General features: G+C 38.6%; 1 long non-coding RNA gene across 1 annotated transcript; it reads right to left on the bottom strand.

Moving 5' to 3' along the window:
- Window positions 1-27,676, bottom strand: LOC110345662 (uncharacterized). The gene is made up of 3 exons (XR_002389129.2): window positions 27,551-27,676; window positions 12,345-12,489; window positions 1-2,706 (listed from the first exon to the last, which is right to left on the bottom strand). It is a non-coding gene; the product is annotated as an uncharacterized LOC110345662 (long non-coding RNA).

Genomic DNA, 27,676 nt, shown 5'->3' with positions numbered 1-27,676 from the left:
GCATTAAAGGCCCAATTTAATATAGGCCATACTCCAGTAAAAGCATCAAATGAATTCAAGATCTACACCAAAAAAAAAAATAACTATACAAGTACTAAAAGAAAAAAAAATATTTGCAAGGTTAAGCAAATGCCTGTGTTCATAGGAGCACAATTCACAATAGCCAAAAGATGGAACCAATGTGTTCATCAATGACCACGGTTTAAGTCATAAAACTTTTCCCAAGATCAACCACACAGTGCTATAAATGAATATGTTCATTGTCAAGGTAACAAAGGTCTGCTTCACACTTTTGATACTCTGAAGTTACACAAAACTGCACACAAAATATTGACTAAAATAACAATACGTTTGCCCTAAAGATTAGCCTATGGCTGTATATATCAATATTATATTCAAATAAAAGATTACCAAAATCACATAATTCAAAAACAGACTTTAAACATTTTAAGTTAACCATATAGAATCAGCTGGGGAGGGGGGACTTCTAGGTATAGGAAAATGTCAATTACTCCTTGCTGTGTGACATTTACCATCTGAACTCTTGTAGTATTTATATTCTTAAATGGAATAATCACCAAACAGATATCAAATTCAACTGGCTACATGCAGAAATGCTTTAGTGAATGGAAGTCATTTGTCTAGTATTCTGTGTAAGCCATTTATCAACAAAATTTTAATCAACAATACATCTTTGACAATCCTCAGTCATTTTCTGTATTTACTAACTGCTTGACCAAAGGAATTATCTCTTACTTGCATGCTCTTGGATATGACAGCCTCATTATTAAGTGTTTGAATTTGCAAATGCAAAGAACACTTTCTGGCGTGAAGGAGGAGTAGGCAATGGAAGACCACCCCACTCAGCCCTTATCTCTGTGACATTTTCTGAGACCACTCCCCAGTCTCAGACCCAATCCTTTCAAAACCCAAGGGCAAACATAGTCTCATTTTATATCTTTCTGTTCCACTCAGCTGCCTCTTGTCTCTGGCTTCCCTGCAGGAAAGGTTTCTAAGGAATCCCAAGAGTACATCATCCTTATTGTCCATGAGCAGTCTCTAACTACTTCATTCTCCTTGCTTCTTCGTATCTTCTGGCAGCTCATCCCACACAGGTATCCACATTCACACACGTGCTCAGGACTTACACACTTTCTTGTCACTGTATCACCTGGGTCCTGATCCTCTGACATGGGAAATGCACCAGGAAGACCCGCATGATCAGCAGAGTGTTCTCTTCAAGACTAAACCCATGTGAACAGTTGCAACAAGCTGAGGAAAACATGAGGGACCAAGAGTCCACTCACCACACCAAGACCCATTCTTAGGAAGACTCTCACACCTCCTCAGGCAAGTTCCCAGCCATTTGCTGCAACCCTGTTAGAGACAGCCAGGTCCTCCTGTGGTGCCACTCTGCCTTATGTTCTAGCAAAGATGACTCTGGGATGGACTCTGGGATGAGTCCTAGCCATTCAGTCCCAAGATCAGAACATACTCAATCACTCATTGTCCTTCACATATTTTGGCTCATCCCTTATGCTCACAGCCAGCAGACTAGCTTCTAGACCACACCTACCACTGCTGACAGCAATTCAGGGCTGCTCTTTATATGGGGGGATGCTTCTCCATCCATTAAGACATAAATGGCTGTAAGGAGTTTGAGATTTGCAACATGATTGGATTATGGGGTGCTATATTCATCAGTGAATTAATTCATCAATGAGTTCATAGCTGAATGTGCTATTAGGAGGAGAGGCCTGGTTAGAGGTGGGTCACTACAACTTAGTTCTGAGTCCTGGAGATACAATGATGAGGACAAAAAGTACTCAATAAGCTGGTGTTCAGGTAACCTGGTGTTAGTCTGTATCCCACAGATCCCTGGGCTTTGTTCTCAGAGTCCCCTGTGACCAAGATTGGGGTGGAAATTCAATAGAAAAGTAAGAATATTTAGTTCTAATGTCGATACAACTTCCCTTTTTTTTTTGGTACGGGGGATCGAACTCAGGACCTTGTGCTCGCGAGGCAGGCAGCAGAACCACTGAGCTAAACCCCCAGCCCACAACTTCCATTTTTTAATCCCATTACTCTCTACTATTATCATTTCACGTGACCATACAAAATGTGCATGACTGGAATTTATGGAAGCTTGTTGATGATCATGTCCCATGTGTCAAATCATAGAGCACCCTAGAGAAGACAAAAGGAAAGCGATTAAGACCTTACTCCATCACCTGGAATCACAAAAGACCATGGGTTTTAAATATGCTGTGTTGGTGAAATTACTTCCTGGGAGAAAATTGTCACTCTGGTGAAAAAGAAAAATATGAAGAAATGGTGACATACAATGTTCTTCTTCTTTAAAACATGAGTCTTAGAAAAGAGATTGACCCTCAAACTCATTTACTGTGTACTCCACAGGAACAGAGTTGCCTGGTCTCTTCCACTCTGGAGATTGTGCTCCTCACATTCCCTTTTCTCCAAAATCTGTAGCCATGTGTCCCTCCAGGCTTCTGTGACACACAGTGGAGAGGATTCCCATGTGGGACTATGTGGTCCATCACATCCTGCCTCTGAGGTGGAATCAGCCTGTGTGGGGCTTCCCACCATCCGCACATTTCCATTAAGTGGCAGAGTCAGAGTTCTCTGGGTATCTTCGGGAATCCCTCTATTGGCATACTCCAAATTTCATCCGTCCAGTTCTGGAACCTCAAGAAGAAAGAGGGAGAAGAGTGAAAGGGCAATAATTGATAATAAGAATGCAGTGCTTAGAAGAAAATGGCCTCAGCAGATGGTGTTCAGTGAGTAGGGCTCAGGGGCAGCACAGGGCTGACCTCACAAGCTCAGGGAAACTTTTCTCCCAAAAAAGGCAAAAAACCTCTCAACAGTGCATGCAATCAGACAAATAAAGAATGATCAGAATCAAGACTTAGTTGTAGGTAGAATATTTCCCAGAATGATTAAGAACCACCTTGATTTTTATCTTCTATTAGCACTGTTTCAACAGTATCTTCAGCAGTACAAGAACCCATGGCTACATTATGACCCAGTGTTATGACATGCAGCATTTTACAAAACCTTTCCAACAATCATAAGCTTAATTGTTTCTTTGGAGAATGCTACCTTAAGCAATATCATTGGGATGGGTCATTAGTTTAGAGTCAGAAAATGGACATAGCAAGTCTGTCCCCTTTTATTCCATTTCATCTAAGGAAAACAGCCCTCAAACACTCATATGCAGGGACATCAAACCCAAGGCCCTCAGGAGAACCAGAAATAAGGAGGATGGCATTTCCTCTCTTGAGTTCCAGCCCATTCAGCAGCCTGGGGAAGCCTTCAGGAAACAGAAATCGTATTCCAAACCTTGTCTGTAGGAAGCAAATGGAGGGCAGGATCTGAGCCTCTAAGTCTCACCTGCTTTGGATGGGGACCTGCAATCAAGACAATAATCCTCACAGTTGTGAGACACCTCATCTTGCCCTAGGGCTAAATGAGGTGAAGATGGCCACAGCCAAGGATGCTGCCTGGGGTTGCTAGCTAATGGCATGGTTTTGGGCTTAACCCATGAAGAAGAGCTGGAAGTACAGTGCTATAAGAGAACAACCTTGTCTAGTCTTGGGGAGAGCCCTACAGACATGGATAAGGAACAAAGAGAAGTCCATAGGCTAATGTCCCCTAAGCTTCCCATGACAGGAATGTCCTTAATCATGGCGTACAGAACTGGTTTACTGGGTTCAAAGGAGGTCCCCATTCCCACTATGGATCTTATATCTGAGTTCTCAGGAAGGCACTGAAGGACTGGGAAAGAGCTAGAGTCATGGGGCTGAGCTCCAGAGGTGTTCAGGTGATGCCTAGAGGAGATCCCCAGCAGGCTGAAGTTAAAATTAGGTCATATTGAAACAGGAAGGACCTTTAAACCAACACAGCTTGCTTAAAAGAGAAGAACAGAAACACGGACAGGGAGAGGGCCTCATGAAGACAGAGGCAGGGATGAGTGATGCATCTGCTAGCCAGAAAACATCAATGTTTTCTTTCCAGCCCTCACCAGAAGCTAGGAGAGAGGTCTGGAACAAAGCCTTCCTTAGGAAAAAAACCAACTTGCTGACACCTTGATTTCAAGCTGTGAACTGTGAGAGAAGAAATCGTTGTTATCATTGTCATTGTTGTTGTTGCTGTAAGCTACCTAGTGAGTGGTACTTGATTAAAACACCCATAGGGAACTAATACAGTGATTAAGGCAGATTTTTTAAAATTAAAGATTTTTGTAAGTCATTATGTATTCTAAAAAGTATTTTATATTGGGTAAGCTTTAAATTCACAAACACATAGTTATTCAAACAGACCAAGAAAAGACTCTGTGATGAGTGAGGTGACCAGACTATGAAAATCATATTTACAGAACATGCTTCTATCCTGCTCTTTTTTCTTATTAGCATTTAGAATAATTGCCCCGGGGCTTCCTCATGTCAGCACCTCACGGTACACTGCTCCCTACTCCTCAGCCCCCCCCACCAGCTGCTCCATCTCTAGGGCCTTTCCTGCAAGTAATAGGCATGAGGGCCAGAGCCAGGGTGAGACAAGAGAGGTGCTCAGGGCACAATTCCAAGGAGAGGTCCTGCAAGGAGACTCTTGGGTGACCCTGAGAGAGACAGCACCCCTCAAACTGTACTCAAGGTGCCTCTCTTATCTCACCCTGGCCCCACCCCCAACTGCCTCATTTATGAGCATCCTGGTTCTTACCTGGCCTCTACGCAACCTCTAGAGAATTTATATGAATTTTTACTCAGAGTCAGCATTGTAAAGGGCCCTGCTGTACCTCAGCACCAAGGTGAGGGAGACTCAAGCATCCTACGGATGAAGGAGAATTTAGGTGCAAAGAAACACATTGCTAAAAAGGTGACAATGAGTGAAGTTGAGTCCCATGCTGTAGACCTTTAATGCACTCAGGAAATCCAAAAGATATGTATAGAGATCTCTATCTCTGCCCTTGTAGGTTTGGAGTCTCAATGTACTGATACCACTTCCATGAATCAGGTCATTTAACCCAAGGCCATAGAAAATTCAAAAGAAAAATTAACTTTTTTTTTAACTCTTCACCTACTACTGTATTTCTGTTATCTCATTTAATCCCATGACACCATATGCAAGACAGGAAAAAATGAGATAATGTGAAACATGGAGGCAGATAGAAAAGGGGATCGTGGAAAAGTGGAGGCTACAGAGTTGGGAGAGAGTAAAGGAATTGAAAATGATCAAGATATAATATATGTGTACCAATTCCCCAAAATGAAGGTCGCTGTTATGTATCTCAAATATACACTAATTTTTTTAAAAAAAGAATACTCTCTAAATGACAGCCTGGAGTACTGACTGCCACGTGGCTGTCAGTATGTGCAGTTGATACCACCTGCCTCGTTCATCTCACATCGCTTGGCACTTCATGAACCTTCATGCTACCTGCCTTATCTGCCTCACCGAAAATATGTATCCTGAGTAGCATCTGCCATTAAGAAAGGAGACAGTCCTCTTGCAACTGAGGAAGCAAAATGTGAGGGAAATATAGGCCACTGAGATAACTTCATAGAGCCTCAGCATAATATAAAAATCTCAGCAGATGGAGACTATTCAGCCTTTATATGACCATTATTCCAACCTAGAAATTATATTCTCACAGTTTGACTCAGAGAAAGCAACAGTGGAGACTGTGAAGAGCTGGAATGAGTTCACAAGTGGTAACCACATTGACAATAACCCCAAATTAAACAAGCATCACGTGAACCACTGGAATAAAAATGATAGATGTTGCCTAACCAGCGTGCAAACCCTGCAGCCTACCCAGAAAAGATAAGATCATCATGGCCATAGTATTAATTCTGAGATGCAGACAATGGTGACTTAAGGAGTGAGCTACCTATCAGATTCTGAGAGAGCTAGGAGTGCGGCCTACAGGAGAAACCATCTAGGTCAAAGAGCTTTCCAAAACTCATGAAAAGGGCACCCCTGGACTTTTTATCCTCTAATAGTAAGTTATTGTAGGAATAGTAAGCAGAAAAGGAAATATCAGAGTGAAATTCCACAAGGAGAAATATGTTTCTGAGTTATGCCACAACCCTGAGATATCTTTCTCACACTTGAGGATATTTTCATTCATCATTTGCTTGATCCCCTGTCTACTCACAAACATTGTGCAGTGTGGAGTATTTCAAAAAGGAAAATATGGGCCCAGGATTTAGCTCAGTGGCATCGCACCTGCCTCACAAGTGCAAAGTCCTGAGTTCAATCCTCAGTACAAAAAAAAAAAATATATATATATATATATATATATATATATCTTTTCAAGTTAAAGAAAGAGTGAAAACTAGAAATCTCTTATTTGTTTAACCCTCTGCTGTTGGGTCTTGCTGATGCAGGGCCATAGAAAAAGACTTCTCGACCTCCATGTCCTCCTCTATCCTGCTGGTGGTAGTATGCCCTAAGTCAGATTGATAATTTTACCAAATAAAAATTCACAACTCAGTTAAATTTGAATTTTATATAAACAAAAATTTTAGTATAAGTATATATCATTCAATATTTGGGGTATATACATATTTTAATGACTTGCTTTTTCAACTGAAATAAAAATTTAACTGGGAATTCTGTAATTTATTCGGCATCCTTAGAGGATGAAGAAAGTAGTACTGAGAATCCTAAGATGCTCAAATGTGAGAAAACATTAGGAATCTGTGTAAATGTCTTATTCTAGAGAAGATCAGAGCTATGGATGGGGTTAAGCAAATCAAATTGAGAGCAACAGAGATCCAGTCCATATAAACTAAGAAATGAATCACCCCAGTCACAAATCCAAGTTTAATCAAAGGCATATAGAATAATGTGGGGAAGGTGTTTATTCCTGCAGGCCCTCGTCTATGAACTACACACATTACAAATCTACAGAAAACTGACACTGTGTCATGTTAGCCTGCTTTCCCATGGACTTTCCCCTCCAAGTTCAGGGAAAGCAGAAGACAGCTCATAGAAACCCAGTTCTGAAATTATGAGCTGTCTGACTTTGGGCAAGGTAAATGTGCCTGGGTCTTAATTATACATTTGTAAGTAGACAGTCATGACATTTCCCAAGGTGGTTGTAACAAAAATGTGTAATACCTCACACGCTGACACTGCAAAACTAATCTTAGTTCCTGATAGAAGATTAGAAAACAATTCTCCCTAGAGCCAGTCACCTTTCCCTTACATCTGTATTTCCTGGCCCCACTGGCAAAACCTCTATTTCTCTTGGGTCATAGAAAAGAAATGACCCTTAATTTGGAAGTTGAAAAATCTAATTCTGAACCATAAACTTTAATATCAGATCAATAAAATTGAGATAACAGTGCCTATTTTACAGAATTGCTATAGAGGTAATAAAATATATCTAATGGGTATGACAATAAATGATATGCATGGGCGCTGAGTTAATTCTAACTCATTTGTCTTGTGATGAAGCATTTAAAGTCCTATCCTAGGGCCTGTCTCCTTTCTCCATCTATTCTCCTTGGGTCTTTCTCTTCCTCTACCAACAAACATTGATTCAGAGGAAGAAAGAGATGTAGATCAGTATCTTTCATATTGCAGGTAATCATCCTTTTAAAACCATGCCGCTCAAGTTTTATCCTAGAGTTGAATGAAATAGAATAGAACAACACAGATGCTAACAGAGAACACTGTGCATCATTAAGATAAATATTGTCTCCCAAAACTTTTGTTTGACTGCTATGTTTGTATGTTTATGCTCATACACGTGTATGTGCATCAGGTCTTGTTGACAAGTGCCTACATTTTCCACTGTGGGCCATCACCATGACACTGTACATACTTCTGGGTGTTCAGTGTAAAGATTGTCCCCAGTGATGTTTTTAATGTGCTTTTAACACACTGCCCTACCTAGGAAAGACAACAAAAGCTCAAGTACTTGTGTGTCAAACACCTCTTTGCAAGTCTGCTATACCAGCATCTCCATACCTTAGCACTCTCTTCTACATCCCACTCATCTTAGGCCACATCTCTACTCCTCACCTGAATTTCCAAGATTCTGAAGTTCCCTCAAACTACCAAAAAATTGATGCAGTAATTAGACTTTTGGCTAGTCTGACTGAGGTAAGGCAAATGCTTGGCATGTTTGTGTGTAAATAATAAACCTCTTTAACTCTTGGTAATGAAGGACTGAGGGTAAAAAGAGTTAACAAGATACTGTGAAATAGTAGGCAGTGGATAATCACAAATGTGAGGCAAAATGGAGTGTACTTTGAAGACCAGGGCTGAATGAATGAGAAAGTAACCCCATTTTTGTCTGATACCAAAGCTTCTAAAAAGGTTGTACTTCTCTTTATTTGGTACCAGGGATCGAACTCGGGACCTTGCACTTGCAAGGCAGGTGGTGGAACAGCTGAGCTAAATCCCCAGCCTTGTACTTCTTTTTGAGAAGCCAGTATTTTTTCCCTCTGGTGATTCTGGTCATGTTGACTTGACACCTGCATAAGAAGGTGGTTTTTACAAGACCCTCACCAAAGAGACATTCTTGTGGGAAGGAGTAGAGAAACATAAAAGCCACATTTTGAGAATCATTAGGACAGGAGACTGTTAGTCACTGAGACCTCCCACCTCCCTTCACCTGTTGGGTTGAAAAGCTGGGAGAAAAGAGCGTATCACTTCTGCATGGAACGTATGTTCATAGGAAGATTCTGCAATTCTTGATCCTTTTAACCACACACAGGTAGGAGAAAGTAAGCCAATTCCCTACTTTTCTATCAAGAAGTCAATCTTTTGCCTAATGCTTAAAATCAAGAAATGTAAGTTTGTGATACTTAGAACAATGAAGACAACTACCAGAAAGCAAATAAAATACTGTAGGTGCAATTACAAGTATTTGTCTCTGAACAATGAGATCAAGAATAATGAGTGCTGGGACTGTTGCTTTTAAGAATCATATCTTTAGTACTATGCATGTGTGCACACAGATGCTTGGGTTCTTACTCGTGTTTCTGTGATCAACAATTATCATGCTAATTTTAATGAAAAAGTATGCTTATATAAATATGTTTGGCAGATTTTACTTTCTTATCACAATCAACACATAAAACTGTCACCAACTGATAAAGAATATGAAAATTGCCTCTGCTTCTTGATTAAAAAACAAGAAATATCATCAAGAGCAAGGGTAAATCTAGCTCTGAGGAGCAGATAAAATGCCCAAAACCCTGAGAACAGAGCCAAATCAAGGCAAGAGCCCTAATGACCCATATCTAGCCTTTTCATTGCCTTCCCATCCACAGAAAGTAGCCTTTTTGTCACAAACTTACACATAACTCATAGGGGGAAGGACATCTGCTAACCTCACCTAAGCACATCTCTTTCACACCCATACTTCCACCCACAGCTCCTCTGGTCTAAATCCTCCATCTTGCTATCTCTGTTGTCCCACCCTTCTGCTGAAGGTCCCTTCACCTGTGTCCTGCATAGTCACATAGAAGGAAACAAATAGCTCCACAAGAGATGCCAGATACACTCAAGATCTGTACAGCAAAAGGATGAAGTCTTCATTCCTATGCACAATGCTTTTCTCCACCCTTCTACACCACAGCCCCTGCAGGACCCCATTCCCAAGTAGTGTGGAGTTGGAGGGGCAGCCACAATTCTCTGAACCAAGCTGGAGTTAAGTACACACCAACTCCCATTCTTCCTCTATCTTTACCACAATCTTTCACAAAGCTATGAGAACAGGGAATCTTCAAGGGCAGAATCAACAAGTGTCTATCTCCAGTGCATGCACAGTGCTTTGTACAATATAAGTGCTTGGTATATATTTGTCTCAAAGTAAGTAATTCCTTAGCCCTACAACTCCTCAGATTATAGTGCAGGCCAGGAGAAAATATACTGTCCACAGTTTTTTTTGACACCAGAAACTTTCAAGCTTGAGTCACTTATGCTACTCTTCCTTCCTCACAAAACTGAAAAGTGACACTTATGAGTGACTCTCCATTGAAGATTCACATATCTGTCATGCACACTTAAGACCATATACAGAGTATGCCAAAAAGCTGTATACACACTTCAGGAAAGGAAAAATAATATATTTTTTCTACAGATGGTGTTACCCTCATATGGGGGACCATAGAGGATGTTGTATAACACAGGAAATCCACTACACTGCCAGCCCTTAGAGAAGAAACTTAAAATGTTTGTGCAGCAATCTCAATGACCAAGGTTACTTAAGCAGCAGTTTACTGTACTAATAAATGTCTTGAGGCTAATGGCCATGACTTTGAGCACCTCTTACAATTGTAGAGACCCAAAGTAACTTGCATTAATCTCATTATGTCTCAATAAATTTAGTATTAAAATATTTATACAAGTATTGTCACACACATCCCACCCCAGGACAATTCTACAGAGTTGTTAAATTAAATGTCCCTAACCCCCAATCATGTCAGGTCTTCATTTGTCCTTTATGTGAAACAGCTGGGAGTCCATCTCCTCAGAGCCTTGAGTTAAAGTCCTAGGACCAGGTTCTACTGAATTCTGTTCATCTGATACATAGGTAAACTGACAGTAAATCAAGCAAAGATAGCCACTGGAATACAGACCCCTCCTGTGCCCCTGTGGGAGCTCAAGTGAGGATTAAACTCATGAGTGAGGTAAGCAGCCAATCCTCCCACTGCAGCCACCATTGTCCTCAGGCAGAAAGCTTTGGAGAAAGGGTAGACAGTGAGTCTCAAATTTGTAGCATTAATCTTATCTTGGAACTGTTCTATGTTTGCTTTAGGGGGAAATGTGACTTTTTTATCAGTTCTCTGAAACAGCTGATTGAGAAGATCAAGACAAGAGCGGCCATCTGAATCAGAACTTCCCAAAAACTTGATGAGTCTCATGAAAAGAACTAAGAAACATGAAACACCTTACATCCCTATCTGGTTTTTATCTCATTCCAGCTTACTCCCAAGATTCCTCCCATTCAAGGAGCTTGGAAAGAACTGTCAATCCCACCCTGCAATTTATTAAATGTAAATCTACAGATCAGTCAGAATTTCCCCATACACTGTACCTTAGAAAATATCCAGACTCTAGCCATTCAATCCCACTGACTATCCTTCTTAGAGGAACGTGAGGACTGGGCATAAGACAACAAAGAAAGGAGGAAAGGATTTAAGTGAGTTACCCACAACCATCCCATTCTGCTTATAACTTCAAAAAGCTCTCTTTTTCCTGGATCCTTGCCTACTTAAGGGTCCTGAAAGCTAGCATTCCTCTGTCTTGTTTATTTCATCAGTTCTTTTTCCCCTAACCTCTCACCCCAGGAGATTCTTGACACTGTTTTGGAGAATTGAGACTTGACATATCTCTACTACCTTGCTCTGATTAGGGCACACAATACTGCTTCAATTTCTTCCCATAGCCTGAACTTGGCAAAAAGCAGATAACATATCTCATCAGCCACATTAATCTCCAAAGACTTCAAGGATGTTGCTACTGCTTATCACCTTCTAATCTTATAAAATCTATTCTACATAACAAAGACATTGCTAAATATCTTGCTATTCAAAGGCGGCTTTTATAGGTAGACATTCAGCAATATAATTCAACCCACACTCCATGAGTGCACTCCAAGTTCAAATACTCTGCTAATTCCAGGTATTCAAAGGCAAATAATGTACAGTCTCTGTTTGGGGAAATCCAAATTACCATACAAGATAGATAGATAGATAGATAGATAGATAGATAGATAGATAGACAGACAGATACCTATAATATAGTAAGAGAAATAACAGATATAAAGTAAATTGCTCTCAAAACATGTAAGAGAACAATTTACTCTCTCTTAGTGAAGGGTGGATATAGGAAGATGAATGTCAAGGAAAATAAGGTATGTTTAAGCTGAGTTTTGGAGGATGAAGAAGGGCTTTCCCAAAATCTGAGCAAGAAAGTATCTTGTCAGACAGGAGAAAGAGTACAAGCCTTGCAGGAAGTCACAGGACATGCATGATGAGAAGAGAAAAATCAGATGGTGCTTTTGGTAGATAGTACTAAGGGACCTGGAGATTGAAAGTTCTCTAGAAGGGCATTAGATTCCATCTGTGAAGCCCTTAGATGCCAAGTCACAGGACAGTGGATTAAGAAGCCACTCTCTGGGTGAAGATATAGAATCCACTTGAGGCATCCTTTTATCATCTGCCCAGTGGGATTTCAGAATTACTCTAGATCAGTGACCATCATGTGTCTCCAATTCTTCCTTTGGAATCAGAGTTTTGTGATAATTATCCTGTCCTTGTTCCACTGTTGTATGTTGAACACATAGAAAACAAATAACTTACCTTTTTAGTAAATGGCTTTTGGATCAAAAGGACCACATCCAAATTTGTTACAGGAAAAGTTGTACACTATCTTCTGATACAATGACTCCTCATGGCACACAGAGATTCTGGACTTTGAACTCAATGAGACCATGCAGTTATTAACCTTGGGGAAGAGAAAGTCTGTGTTATATTTGGAAAGGATGAGTTAAATATGACCAACACTATCTTTGTCACTTTCTCATTGCTGAGACACACTATCCAACACCTGCAACAAAAAGAAAAGGTTTATTTTGGTTCATGGTTTATAGACATTTTAGCTCATAATCAGCTGGCCCCAAGGCAGGGTAGCGTGGAAAGGGGAATGGCAGAGGAAAAGCTGCTCACAACATGGTGATCAGGAAGCAGAGTGAAGGGAGGAGTTTGGGAGGGAGATACATCCTTCCAGGCCACACCTCCAGTAACCCAATACTTTGGAACAGATTCCACCTCCTGATAGCATATGTAGCTACAAATGTATATGAGTTGATATCACTCCAGGCAACCCTCAATCAATGAAGACAGGAACTAGTAGACCAATAGATAATTACCGTATCTCTTTGTCTCAGATGCAAATCCCTATGTTTGTTTCTTTGTTTGTTTGATTTAGTGGTGGTTCTACTGGGGATTGAACCAAGGGACTTTTCACTGAGCTTCTTCCCCAGACCTTTTTTAATTTTCTATTTTGATACAGGGCCTCAGATGCTTAATTGCCCAGGCTGGGCTTAAATTTGTGATCCTCCTCCCTCAGCCTTCAGGAATGCTGAGATTACAGCTGTGCATCACCACAACTAGCTTCAGGTTCACAACTCTAACATACATTCTAACCAGCTCACCACAGGTCTCCAGTGGAATTGAGTCTCATGTGCTAATAGATGTAGTAACTTCAGTAATACTCCCTTGTACTAATATTGCCTCCTCCCAACTGAAAGTAAAAGGATGAAAAACAGTTCTCCACGCAACAGGAACCCAGAAAAAAGTAGGCATAGCAATCTTATTTGCAGACGAAGTAGATTTCAAACCAAAACTAATTAAGAGAGGCAAAGATGGTCACTACATCCTTGTGAAAGGAACAATCCAAGAGGAAGAGATGACAATCCTAAATATATATCCACCAAATACAAATGCTCCCAACTATACAAGACAAATATTAATGGACATGAAAAACCAAATAAGCACTAACACGGTTGTAGTGGGGGACCACAACACCCCTCTATCACAAATAGATCAACTAGGAAAAAAATTAACAATGAAATTCTAGAGCTAAACGAAGCTATTGAACAAATGGACTTAATAGATGTTTACAGAGTGTTCCACCCCACAAAATCAGAATACACATTCTTGAATAATCAATAATGTAAAATAGGAAGAAAAGGTCCAAAGGGGTAGGGGTAGTGGGAGGGGCAGGGGAAAGGAAAGAAGGGAAAGGAAAAAATGATGAGAAATGGAGAAAATGGAAATAAAGTCTTTGTAAATAGGGAAGGGTGGAGGGCATGAAGGGAGAGCTAGGAATGGGGAAAAAATAAGAACCAAGATGCATTATATAAAGGTACAATTCCCAATGAGAAATGTAATTGTGTTGTATACCTATGATGTACCAATAAAAGAATTTAATACAAAAAAAAAAAAGAATATACATTCTTTTCAGCTGCACATGGGTCATTCTCCAAAATAGATCACATGCTAGCTCATAGGACATATCCAAGTAAATGTAAAAGAATAAAAGTTATCCCCAGACCATAGTGCAATACAATTGGAGATCAATAACATGAGAAACCGCAAAACACCCACAAACACATAGAAATTGAACAACACCCTCCTGAACAACCAGTGGGTCACAGAGGAAATTGAAGAAGAAATCAGACAGTTTCTACACGTAAATGAAAATGCCAGCACAACATACAGGAATCTGTGGGACACAATGAAAGCAGTTCTACATGGGAAATTCATAGCAGTGAATGCCCATATTAGGACAACAGAGAGAACTCAGTTAAATAATTTAATGCAGAATCTCAAGTTCCTAGAAAAAGAAGAGCATAACAAACCCAAAGCTCATACAAGAAAGGAAATTATAAAGATCTGAGCAGAAATCAATGCAATGGAGACTAAGAGAATGATACAAAAAAATCAATGAATCAAAGAGTTGGTTTTTTGAAAGAATAAATAAAATTGATAAACCTTTAGCCAACCTTATCAAAAAAGGAAAGAAAAGGCTCAAATACATGCAATTAAGAATGAAAAAAGGCAAAGCCACAACAAATCCAGCAGAAATCCAGAGAATCATCAATACCTACTTTGAGAACCTGTACTCTAATAAAATGGAAAACACAGAAGAAATGGACAGATTCCTAGATACATATGAATTGCCAAAATTAAATGAAGAAGATATAGAAATTCTAAACACCCCAATTACAATGAGTGAAATTGAAAATCTAATAAAAAACTTACCAACAAAGAAAAGCCCAGGTCCTGATGGATTCACTGCTGAATTCTACAAGACATTTAAAGAAGACTATCACCATTACTCTTTAAACTCATCAAGGAAATTGAAAGGGAAGCAAGACTTCCAAATTCATTCCTGGAAGCAAGTGTTACTTTGATTCCAAAACCAGGGAAAGACCCAACCCAAAAAGAGAACTACAGACCAATCTCCCTAATGAACATAGATGCAAAAATCCTCAACAAGATACTGGTAAACAGAACACAGAGTGTCTTCAAGAAGATCATACACCCTGACCAAGTCGGATTTATCCCAGGGATGCAAGGATGGTTCAACATCCATAAATCAATAAATGTAATACACCATATTAACAGAGTCAAGGACAAAAACCACATGATCATCTCAACAGATGCAGAAAAAGCATTTGACAAAATCCAACACCTATTCATGATAAAAAAAATTACAGAAAATTGGAACAGGAGGTCTTTATCTCAACCTGATTAAGGCTATCTATGAAAAACCAACAGCCAACATCATACTAAATGGTCAAAAACTGAAAACTTTCACACTAAAATCAGGAACAAGACAAGGATGCCCACTATCACCACTCCTGTTCAATATTGTTCTGGAAACATTAGCCATAGCAATTAGACAAGAGAAAGAAATAAAAGAAATAAAGATAGGAAAGGAAGAAGTGAAACTGTCATTATTTGCTGATGATATGATGCTTTACATAGGAGACCCAAAAAAACTCAGTCAAAAGTCTTCTAGACCTAATTGACAGATTCAGTAGAGTAGCTGGATACAAAGTTAACACTCAAAAAACAATAGTCTTTTTATACTCAAATAGCAGTCCCATTGAGAGAGAAATTCAGGAAATAATTCCTTTTACAATAGCATCTAAAAAAAATGAAATATCCAGGAATCAACCTAACAAAGGAAGCAAAAGACCTCTACTCTGAAAACTACAGCACTCTGAAGAAGGAGATTGAAGAGGATATAAGAAAATGGAAAGATATCCCTTGTTCCTGGGTAGGAAGAACCAATATAGTGAAAATGGCCATACTTCCAAAACTACTATATAGATTCAATGCAATGCCAATTGAAATTCCAAAAATATACTTCACAGAACTAGAGAAAACAATACAAAAATTCATCTGGAAACAAAAGAAACCTAGAATAGCAAAAGCAATTCTAGCCAACAGAGACATGGCTGGGGACATCACAATCCCCAACTTGAAACTATACTACAAAGTTACTGTGATAAAAACAGCATGGTACTGTCAAAGAAACAGACCCAAAGATCAGTGGAATGGATTAGAAGATGCAGAAACAACTCCAGACATACTCAGTCACCTCATCTTTGACAAAGGAGCCAACCACCCTCATTGGAGGAAAGATAGCCTATTTAATAAATGGTGTTGGAAAAACTAGATTTCAACCTGTCAGAAATTAAAACTAGACCCATACCTGTCACTGTGCACTAAACTAAGATCAAAGTGGATTAACGATCTTAATATTAAGTCAGAAACACTAAACTTGCTGGAAGATAAGTTAGGTAGAACTCTTGATGATATTGGCATAGGAAAAGACTTTATGAACAAATCTTCAGTAGCACGGGAGCTAGCACAAAAAATCAACAACTGGGATCTCATCATATTAAAAAGCTTCTGCACTGCAAGAGAAACTGCCAACAAAGCTAAGAGACAACCTACAATGTGGGAAAAATATTTAGCTGCTGTAGCTCAGACAAAGGTCTACTATCAAGAATATATAAAGAACTGAAAAAAATCAGACCTCCCAAATTCAAAGACCCAATTCAAAAATGGCCATCTGAAATGAACAGACATTTCTCAGACAAAGAAGTAAAAACAGCAAGTAAATATATGAAAAAAATGTTCAACATCACTGGTCATTCGAGAGATGCAGATGAAAACAACACTGAGATTTCACCTCACCCCACAAAGAATGGCTGCTATGAAGAAATCAACCAATAACAAATGCTGGCAGGGGTGTGGAGAGAAAGGAACCCTTCTCCATTGTTGGTGGGAATGTAGATTGGTGCAACCACTGTGGGAATCAGTATGGCAATGCCTCAAAGAACTAAGACTTCAGGTCCCATTTGACCCAGCTATTCCCCTACTGGGAATCTTCCCCAAAGAATTAAAAGAATCATACCACAGTGATATATGTAGCAGCACACTTTGTAATAGCTAAAGCTTGGAAACAGCCCAAGTGCCCATCAACTGGAAACTGGATAAAGAAGATGTGGTGTTTTTTTTTTATAAAATGGAGTACTACTCGGCCATAAAGAATGAGAAACTAGAGACATTTATAGCTAAATGGATGCATATTGAGGCCATACTCTTAAGTGAAATAAATAGGACACACATGTGTAAATACTGAACAGTTTCTCTAGTGTGAGAAATTGAAACTGTAAATAAGGATGAAAATGATTAAAATGAAAAACTGATAATTTGAAATAGGAAAAGGTCCAAGGTTTAGGGGATGGCAGGAGGGTAAGGGGAAAGGGGAGAAGGGAAAGGAAAAAATTATGAGAAAAAAAATGGAATCAAACTCTGTGTAGATAGGGAAGGGTGGAGGGGGTGAAGGGTGCACAGGTAATGGGAGAAAAAATAAAAACTAAGATGCATCATGTTCCGGTACAAACACCCAATGATAAATGTAAATGTATTTTATACCTAAAATGTACCAGTAAATATATATATTTAAATTTTAAAAAAAATTGCCTCCTCCCATTTCACCCTTTCTAGTTCCCCATTCCTGTACCTTTTGATTACAGTACTTCCCAAAAGAAACTACCTACACACAAACCTTGTTTCAGATTAACCTTTGTAGAGAAACCCAGGCTGAGGCAGTAAAAATATAGACTATTTGTACAACATAACTAGTAAACTTGACCTAATTGACATGCATAAACATTGCACTCAAACACTGCAGAACCATATTCTTTCAAGTGCACATGGAACACGTATTAGTAGTGAATGGATACCAAGGTGAGAGGCAAGTTATAGTAAATTTTAAAATATTGCATTCATAGAGTATTTCTCTGTCCACAATGTGGCGAAGCCCGACCAACCTCCAATGCTGCTTGACAAAGTTCCAGCTGGGGGAAAAGGAGGGTGGAACACATCGTACCCTCATGTTTTATTTTTTCTTGCCCTAATGTTTACAATTGTTACTCTGGTCACAAGAATCATTGTATTTGTGACTAACAACATATTCTCCATGAGGCAAATTGGCAATGTTGTATTGAAATCTGATCTGGCTCAAAAGTCCCAAATTCCTGTTTCTCTCAGTTCTATTGTCACACCCACTTCTAAAGAAACCCCTCCTAAAACTCCCTCTGTTTTCCTGACACTGTAACTCCTTTCTTCTATTGATGACTTTCTTTTTACTAAAGGGGTCTTATAAAGAGATTGAAAGGACAGATTTTAGATGTAAGACACAGTGGGAAATGGGAAATAGAAAGAAAGTTAAGACAGATAAATACACTAAGGAGGCAAGTTGCTCAGTTTTTCTCAAAGTAGTGTAAACATTTCCTGCTCATGGACCATGAACCCAAACAACATTTAAGCAAGATGAATAGAGGTATAGAAAAAATAGAGAGCTAATAGCAAACTATATTAACCATTGTGCAGTTTCTCAAGGGCCAGCTGACGACCACAAGTTTGACATTTAATTAACTAAATCTTGCTTGTATCCCTGCTGATATAGAGATTTTGATTAAGTTACTTTCTGTTCTGCTTAGGTGTGGGTAAATAAGGGGACAATTGCAATTTTTAAATGTATTCATAATGTTCAATGAAATGAATCAGCTTAGGAAAAATATACTTTGTTTAGTAAAAAATAACCTTTATTTCTATAGAAATTGCTAAGGCAACCTAAAATGTAAACATGTTCCGCCCAATGCCTCCTGGCCATTGCTTAAAGATATAAAAATAAATCAGACCCTGAGACTTCTCAGAGGGAACCTGCACATTGCTTGCGAAGGTTCTTTTCTCACTCGCCGGCCCGGGACCTCTCCCCTTCCTACCCTGCATCGACTGCAGCTGGTCTGCAGCTGGTCTGCGGCAACAATGAAATTAAATTAGAAGCTAAAAATAAACATTAACTAAAAAGTAACTGATATTTCACAAACTACTAGTCTTTTGAAAGAAAAAATTAACAAAACAGTAAATTTGAAGTTAAAACAAATAAAAATATATCATACAAAAATACCTAGAGTTATACCTAAAGGAAATATACATTCTCAGATTCCCTTAATAGCAAAGAGGGAAAACTGAAGAATCAATATGATAATATTCCCATTCAACATGTTAGAAATATCACACTAATTAAGAACTTATGGAGAGATTTGAAATGGTGGAGTAAAGACCAGCAGCAAAATACAGCCTGTCTGGGATCTATAACTGAAACACCTGGAAAACAATAAATTGGTGAGGAGGAAAAAAAGTAGATCTCTGAGAATCAAAAGAGTTTGCAGGGGAAAAAAATGAAATTATAGAGAGGCTGGGGAAATGGAGTACAATGCAGAGAAATAAATGAAGCCTTCTGGAAAGTTCAACCAACCCAGCTTGGGGAGGGAGCAACTGTCTCCGCTGACACAAGGTAATCTGGGAGACTGTCAAAAGCCTCAGGAAGAAACAACAAACCCAGCCAGCAATGCTAGCCCCAAGAAAAGCCCACAGCTATGGTAAACTGCACAAAGACCATGAAATTTTACTCTGAAAATCATTCCACCTGCATGGCATGTGAGAGTTGGAGAAGAAATCCAGTGCAGCACCTGCCACATTTAAGAGAGTTTCATCAGGAGTCACCTGGGAAGGGTTAATTCTATAAGAGCAAACTACAGAGCAACTATACTTCAGGGTTTGGGGTGTCACCTTACAGAAGTGACTGAATGGGGACTGCCGCAAGAGACAGTCACAGAGGAGCGTGGTCAGCACATAGACGCCGCCCCCCCCCCGAGAAGCTTAAAGACATTAGGACCCTGACCTCTGTGGTGAAAATCCAGACCAGTCATGTGTGACTTTCGGGGGGCTTGTATTAAGTACAGCCTTCTGCTTGAACTTACAAAATTCTGCCTACATCCAGCACAAAACGCAGTAGTCTCCTTGCTTTCCCATTCTGCATACCTGAACATGAATGTGCCTTGGCTTGAGTAGTTACCAGATCATGGGGTGTAGGGACAGAGGGGGATGGGGTATGAGGATGGCAAGTTCTAGCACGGAAGGGTCACAGAGGCAAAACCTACCTCAAAATACACAAATCCTCTATACCTAGCTCAGTGGTAAAGCCTGGGGTCCTAACCTCAGTAAGGAAAAAAAATGAAAATACGAAAGAAGTGGGTGAGATACCTAATGCAAAGACACTAGGCTTGGACTGTTGCTTGGAGCCAGGTGGCACCCCATGGGAGTGGGCTGTATTTGGGAAAGTAACAGGGTGAACACGGCTCCAGGCAATGTGATGCTGAGTTGCCAGAAGATAGCAGGGCACAAGAGTGGTAGTGGCCAAGGTCACCAGTGGGGACATAGTGCCAGGAGCTCATCAGAGTCCTTGATGACAGCAGTGACCCGGCAGGTGCTTGGGGAGAGCCTGTGGAAACAAGCAGAAGGGCAAATCCCTTTGTTGCAGTTGCTTGCACACTCACAATGTCCAGGTTAAGCACTGTCAACATACAGTCCAAAGCAGACAGACGGAAAGGACTGGGCCCAGCCAGAGTTTGGTAGAGGCACCGATGCCCTTGAACAGCACCCTGGCACATTTACTTTCACTTTATCCTTCCCTGAAGGAACGTGTATCCTCCCATAAAAATACCACTAATTCAGAGATACAGTACTTTAAAAACAACAAAAGATCATAAAAAATGGATTCAACAGCTGCTAAATGATACAAAGAAGATTAATCTAAGATTAATTTGAATCAGTGAAAAATCAGAAGACAGCACAAATGGCATAAAAATCTATTTACAGAAACAATAACAGAAAACTCTCCAAATATAAGTAAAAAATTAAACATAGATAAGTGAGGCATGCAGAACCCCTGATAGCCACGATCAGAAGAGAACTTCTCCATGACACATCACAGTCAAAAACCCAGACGTCCAACACATTTACCTACAAAGGCTTCAAGTTTATCTTGGAAGAGTAGTACCTCGTTATATATAAATACCACCTTTTACTTATCTATTCATCTGTGGGTGGACATATATGCTGTTTCCAAGATCTAGCTATTATAAATTGTGCTGCTATAAACAGGTATGCATGTACCCCTGTAATATGCTGATTTTAACTCTCTTGGGAAGATACCTATATCCTAATTTGTTTCATTTATGCTACTAGTTTCTCTCAGTTCATTGAAAAGAAAGTCTTGTGCTATTATATGTTTATTTCTTCTTTGTAAGAGAGAATCTTTTTGTCTATGTCCTGTACTATAAGTACCTACTCTGAAGATAATGATACACAGTGTGTTATTATTATTCTCTTATTATTTCATTATGCAATTTTGTTTTATTTTTTCATAAAATAGTTATTTAAAAGAAATCCAACACAAAGAATCTTAAAAGCTCTTAGAGAAAAGCAATGAATCACTTATAAAGGTAAACCTATTAGAATTATAGCAGACTTCTCAACACAAACTTCAAAGACCAGGAGAACCTGAAGTGATATGTTTCCATCCCTAAAAGAAAACAATCTCCAACTCAAAATGATATAGCCTGCAAGACTATCTTTCAAAACTGATGGAGAAATGAGATTTTTCCATGACAAAGAGCACTTTAAGAAGTTCATGATCATCAAACCAGCACTTCAAAAACTTCTCAAGGATATCCTCAAAAGAGACAATGAAGGGCCGGGGATTTAGCTCAGTGGTTCCAATGCCTGCCTCGCAAGCACAAGGTCTCAAGTTCAATTCCCGGTACCCAAAAAAAAAAGAGACAATGAAGCCAACAATGCCAAAAAGTCTAATAGAATGAACACACCAGGTAGGGTGAGCAGTTAAGCAAAAGGGAATAAAAGGAATTCAGCAACAACAACAAAAAAAAAACATGACAGGAATAAGTCAGTGCCTTTCAGTAATAACTCTCAATGTAAATGGTCTCAATTTCCAGTCAAATGACATGGACTGACGGATTGGATCAAAACACAAAACCCAATAGTATACTCTACATGAGAAACACAATTAATACAAAAATAAATTCACAGATTAAAAATCAAAAGATAGAAAGCAGTATTCCATGTAACAGGAACTCAGAAATGAGCTAGAGCAACTATAGTATTTTTAAACAAATTGGACTTCAAGGCAAAGTGATCAGAAAAGGCAAAGAACGTCACTACACACAAACAAACACCAGTATTCTCAGCTTCATTAAACAAACACTACTGGACTTAAAAGATCAACACAACTATAGTGGAAGATCTCAATATGCCACTGTCACAGACAAATCAACTACACAAAAAAATCAACAAAGAAATATCAGAGTTTAATCACACTTTCCAACAAATAGGCTTCATAGGTATCTACAGAGTCTTCCACCCAACAACAGAATATAATCTTCTCAGAAGCACATGCTAGACTATAAAGCATGTTTAAGTAAACACAAAAGAATTGAAATTATCCCATGCATATTATCAGATCATATTGCAATGAAACTAGAAATCCATGGCAAAAAAAACCCCACAAAAATTATGCAAACACCTGAAAGTTAAACAATAATCCTTGTGACTGATCAATAACTCATGGAATAAATCAAGGAATAAATTAGACAGTTCCCACAATCAAATGATAATGCCAGTCCAATATACCAGAACCTATGGGACACAATGAAAGCAATACTAAGACAGAAGTTTATGGCTCTGAGTGCCCACATCAGAAAAACAGAGTGAGCCCAACTAAAAACCCTAATGGTACACCTTAACATCCAAGAAAAATGAGAAGAATTCAACTTCAAAGCTAATACAAGGAAGAAAATTATAAAGAGCAGACCAGAAATTAATAAAATCAAGACTAAAGCAACAATACAAAGAATCAATGAATTGAATAGCTAGTTCTTTGGAAGAATAAACAAAATAGATAAACCTTTAGACAATCTTACCAAAGAAAAGACACAAATCAATGTGATTAGAAATGATAAGGTGCGGGGCCGGGGATTTAGCTCAGTGGTTTTGCTTCCTGCTGCGCAAGCGCAAGGACCAGAGTTCAATCCCTGGGACGAAAAAAAAAGAAATGAAAATGTGAGTCAGTTGTGATGGTGCACGCCTGTAATCCCAGCACTTGGGAGATTGAAACAGGAAGATCACTGTGAGTTTGAGGCCATCCTGGACTACATAATGAGTTCAAGTCCAGCCTGAACTACATAGCAAGGCCCTGTCTCAAAAAATAAAATAAAAAAAAGAAATGAAAAAGTGAAATCACAATAGACAGTGCCAAAATTCAGAAGATTTGTAGAAACTACTTCAAAAATCTACACTCCAATAAGAGAATCCAGAAGAAACTGATAGATTCCTAGATACATATAATTACCAAAATTCAACCAAAAAGATATAAAAACCCTGAATAATCCAATAATAGGCAAAGAAATTGAAGTGGTAATAAAAGACCTACTAAGAAAACCCAATGTCCCAATGGATTCAGTGCTATATTTTTATAAGAACTTTAGAGAAGCCCTAATGCCAATACTGCCCAAATTGCTTAAAGAAATGGAAAGGGAAGAAGTATTCTCAAAGTCACTTCTGGAAGCTAGAATTATCCTGATTCCAAAACCAGACAAGGACCCAACCAAAAAAGAGAGCTACAGGCCAATTCTTTAATGAACTTTGAGGCAAAAATCCTCAACAAAATACTAGCAAACAGAATGTAGTGAATCATCAAAAAGATCATACGTCGTGACCAAATAGACTTTGTTCCAGAAATGTAGGGATAGTTCAACCCACAAAAATCAATAAATGCAATACAACAGATAAACAGAAGAAAGGACAAAAATCACATGATCATCTCAATAGACACAGAAAAAAGCCTCTGACAAAATCCAGTGCCCATTCATGATAAAACCCCTGAAGAAAATAGGTATGAAAGGACATTATCTCAATCTGATTAAAGCTTCTTATGACAGACATACTGCCAACTTTATATTAAATGGAGGTAAAACTAAAAGCTTTCCTTCTAAAATCAAAGCATGACAAGGATGTCTACCATCACCACTCCTAATCAATAAAATTCTCAAAATATTAATCAGAGCAATCAGGCAGGAGAAAGAAATAAAAGGGATATGTATAGGAAAGGAAGAAGTTAAATTATCATTATTTGCAGATGGCATGATCCTTTACACAGAAGACCCAAAAAAATTCCACCAAAAGCCTTCTAGAATTAATAACTGAATTCAGTAACAGCAGAACACAAAATCAACACACAAAAGTCAATGGTATTCCTCTACACCAATAATGAACTCACTGAGGAAGAAATTAGGAAGGCACTACCATTCACAATAGCATAAATTCTTAGAAATTAACCTAACCAAGGAAGTGAAAGACCTCTACAATGAAAACTACAGTGCTCTGAAAAAAGAGATCAGTCAAAGAGAACATCAGAAAATTGAAAGATATCTGCAATTTCTAGATAGGCAGAAAAAATATTGTCCAAATGGCCATACTTCCAAAACTGATCTACAGATTTAATGCAATCTCAATAAAAATACCAACAACGTTCCTCACAGAACCAAAAAAACAAACCTAAAAATTCATATTGAACCAGAAGAGACCCAGAATAGCAAAAGCCATCCTGGGCAACAGGAGCAAAGCAAGAGGCATCACAATCCCAGATTTAAGTTATATTACAAAGCTGTAGTGATAAAAACAGCATGATACTGGCAGAAAAACAGATCCGTGGATAGACAGAACAGAATAGAGGATGCAGAAAAAACTTTGAGCATGTTCAGCTATCTGATCTTTGACAAAGGGGCCAAATACATACACTGGGGGGAAATAATCTCTCTAATATATGGTGTGGGGAAAACTCATTATCCACATGCAGAAGACCAAAGCTAGATTCATTTCTCTTACCATGTGCTAAACTAATATCTAAATGTTAATACAGAAGCACTTAATTGCTGGAAGATAAAATAGGTAAAACTCTTGAAGACATAGGCATTGGCAAGTTCTGACCAAAACAGAATCCCAGTTGACTAGAAATAGTACCAAGAATCAACAAATAGGATCATACCTAATTAAAAATTTTCTGCACAGCAAAGGAAAAAACCAACAGAGTAAAAAGACAACCTACAGAATGGGAAAACTATTTGCCAGCTACACTTTGGACAGAAGACTAATATCTAGAATAAAGAACTCAAAACATCATACCCTCCAAAATTAAACACCTAATCAAAAGATGGGCAGCTAAAATGAATAGATACTTCTCAGAAGAACTACGAATGGCCAATAGATATATGAAAAAAATGTTCAACCTCACTTGCCATTAGAGAAATGCAAAGTAAAACAACACTGAGATTACACCCTACTCCAGAAAGAATGGCTATCATTCTGAAATCAAATAATAACAAATGCTGTCAATGCTTTGGGGTAAAAGGAACACTTCTTCATTGTTGGTGAGATTTTAAACTACTGCAACTATCATGGAAATCAGTATGGAGATTCTCAAAAAAACTAAAACTAGCAATTTCATATGACCCAGCTATTCCCCTTCTAAGTATCTAAGAGTTAAAGTCATCATATTACAGTGACACATGAATACACATATTTAACAGCACAACTCAATAGCTAAATCTTGGAAGTAGCCTATATGTCCATCAACAGATGAATGAATAAAGAAAGTGTGGCATTTATACACAATAGAGTACTACTCTACCATAAAGTTGAGTTATTTGTGGAAGAATTGAGAACATATTCTTAAGTGAAACAAATCAGACACACAAGCTTAAATATCATACAATTTCTCTTATATGAGAAGCCCACAATATAAAGAGCAAAATAAAAGATAAGAGGAATTAGGGAAATATGTCTTTTGCAAAAGGGAGAAGGACCAAAAGATGGAGTTAGGGACAGGGAGGAGAGGGGAAGGAGATGAAAAAAAAGAAGTAAGATGTGCCATGAACATCTACCAACTCCTCATAAGGAATGTAATCATTATGTACTGCAAAGGTACCAATACAAAAATAAAATTTAAAAAGAAGTAACTAAGAAGAATCATCTGGGAAACCTTTGATTTCAGGTTCTGAAGGGCTAGTGGAAAAGTCCAGTGTAAACTCCTCACTTGAGGGGATACTCTCCCAAATTGAAATCATAGAAAGGGAGAACATGAGAAAAGTCCTGAGCTCTGACTCACCACCTTAGCTCAGAAGTTGGCTGACCCCATCCTGGCAACAACCATAAATCAAATGATCTTTACGTTGACACATGAGAAAGACAGTTGGTGCCAGAGAAGGCTTCCTCCAACAGCTCACCAGATATGAGAAGATCGTAGTTGACAGAATGGATTCTAAGATACAGAGAATTGTCCGTTGCTGGTCTGGCTGATCCTGAGAGCTGATAGAGGAGCAGACAACATCATACGATTTGTAGAGAAGCATCCTAGATGTCGAGAACTTCACCCAAACCCATGGGTAAGGGATGATTGAGGATTACCTAGCATGAATACTCCATGAATTAAAAGACTGATGAAAAGAGGTGAGACAGAACAGAGATCAACACAAAGCTAAGTGTTATCAAGTCTGGGAAGAGCCAATAACAGAAATGAGAAAGAAAAACAAGGCATTCTGCCTATCATCTCATCCCAGAGGGAGGTCTCCCTTAAGAATTAGGAATCTATCTCCCCGAACCTTTTAATTTCCCAGTTACTTTTTTTCAGTGAAACTAATGTCCACAAAATGGGGATGGGGGAATCAAAGTAAAAGCAACATGTTTTTGCAACTTAATATTGAAATAGCATCCTATCATTTCCCCAATATTCTATTAATTAAATTAGAAGTGAGACACTAAGTCTAGCCCATACTCAGAAAAGGAAATTATGCACGGGCATAACTACCAGCAGGCAGGGATCATGGTGAGTCATCTTAGAGGCTGCCTACCATAATAAATAGATGCAAAAATTCTTAACAAAACTTGAAAAAAATCAAATATAACCACACAAAAATGAATTATAATCATGATTAAGTGAGGTTTAGCCTAGAATTGCTAAATTAAATATTTATAAATCAATCAATGTAATTCACCATATTAAGAAACTAAAAATGGAAAGCCATCCAATCATTTTAATTCCTGCACAAAAAGTCTTTAACAAAATCCAACATCATGTTAAAAAAAAACAGCAGGCAAAAAATAGAAAGAAACTTCTTCAACCTGATAAGGGAATCTACAAATTCCAATACCTAATATATGCTTAATATTAAAAGACAAAATGATTTCCCCCTAAGCATGGTACTGAAACTAGGATTACACTCATTACTCCTATTCAGCATTATATTAAGAACCTAGAAAGTCCCATAAAAAGAAGAAATGAAAAACAGAAATTGGAAAGGAAAAAAATAAAACAATGTTTAGTCACAGGTAATATGATCATCTATGTAGAAAATGCTAAAGAACTTCCTAAAAAGCTATTGAAATCAACTAAGGAATTTAGCATGGCTGTACATTACAAAGTGAACATATAAAAGTCAGTTTTATTTCTATATACAAATAAAATCAGAAATTAAATTAAGCCTTTGCAGTACATTTACCAAAAGTTATATATAAAATATGTGTCTGCCGCAGACCAGCTGCAGTCGATGCAGGGTAGGAAGGGGAGAGGTCTCGGGCCGGCGAGTGAGAAAAGAACCTTCGCAAGCAATGTGCAGGTTCCCTCT

This window comes from Heterocephalus glaber, unplaced genomic scaffold (genome assembly GCF_053883595.1).
Source record: "Heterocephalus glaber isolate CG9 unplaced genomic scaffold, H.glaber_assembly_v1.0 deba00001662, whole genome shotgun sequence".
Lineage (NCBI taxonomy): Eukaryota > Metazoa > Chordata > Mammalia > Rodentia > Bathyergidae > Heterocephalus > Heterocephalus glaber.
The sequence above is the reverse complement of the archived record's forward strand: the minus strand, read 5'-3'. Positions and strand labels throughout refer to the sequence as shown.